This window comes from Capsicum annuum, unplaced genomic scaffold (assembly GCF_002878395.1).
Source record: "Capsicum annuum cultivar UCD-10X-F1 unplaced genomic scaffold, UCD10Xv1.1 ctg998, whole genome shotgun sequence".
In the NCBI taxonomy this organism is placed as follows: domain Eukaryota; kingdom Viridiplantae; phylum Streptophyta; class Magnoliopsida; order Solanales; family Solanaceae; genus Capsicum; species Capsicum annuum.
The window spans coordinates 845,717-846,606 of NW_025896076.1; positions in this window are offsets into that span (position 1 = coordinate 845,717).

Consider the following 890-nt stretch of genomic DNA (forward strand, 5'->3'; position numbering starts at 1 on the left):
AATGTAGCGGAGTCTTTGAAAGCATTGTCATTAAGCCAGGAAGGAATGAGAGAAGATAAAGTCCAAGAAAGCACAAAGAAACCCCTGATCATAGTAAAAGGTGCCAGAAGGTATGTTGATTTAAGCCAGGATAAACCAAAGTTGACAGTGGTGGGAGCTCTGAGTTAGCCCATCTTGATGGTAAAAGGAGCACTGGCAGTGCCTATTATCCTCAAACCGGTGACCCAATCTCCGATAGTTGAGACGAAAAGGGTTTCCTGGAATTATGGGCAAGCTGTGATGATCTATCACGGGAAAGAAGTTGTGGAAGATGTAGATGAGGTAGGAGGTTTGACTAGGTCAGGAAGATGCTTCATGCCTGAAAGCTTAAGAAAGTTCAAGCCAATGACGAATAGACCGTCATCTATCAAAAAACCTATCACCAAAGAGGAAGCCGAAGAATTTTTGAAAAAGATGAAATTTCCATAGTATTCAATATTAGACCAGTTGAAGAAAACCCCTGCTCAAATTTCCCTTTTATCTTTGCTGTTGCACTCCAAGGAGCATCGAGATGTTTTACTGAAGGTATTAAATGAAGCATATGTTCCAAGGGAGATTACAATCAACAAGCTTGAAAAAATGGTTGGAAAAATCTTTGAGGTCAATCGGATCATCTTTTCTGACGATGAATTGCCTGTTGAAGGTACAGGGCATAACCGGGGCCTTTACATTACAGTGAAGTATGAAGATTTCTACGTCACTCATGTTATGATTGATGGAGGTTCAGGTGCAAATATTTGCCCTATTTCTACTTTGCAAAAGTTGAATATTGGTGTTGACAGGATCAGGCCCAACAATGTATGCGTTAGGGCTTTCGACGGTGCAAAATCAAATTCCATTGGCGAAATAGA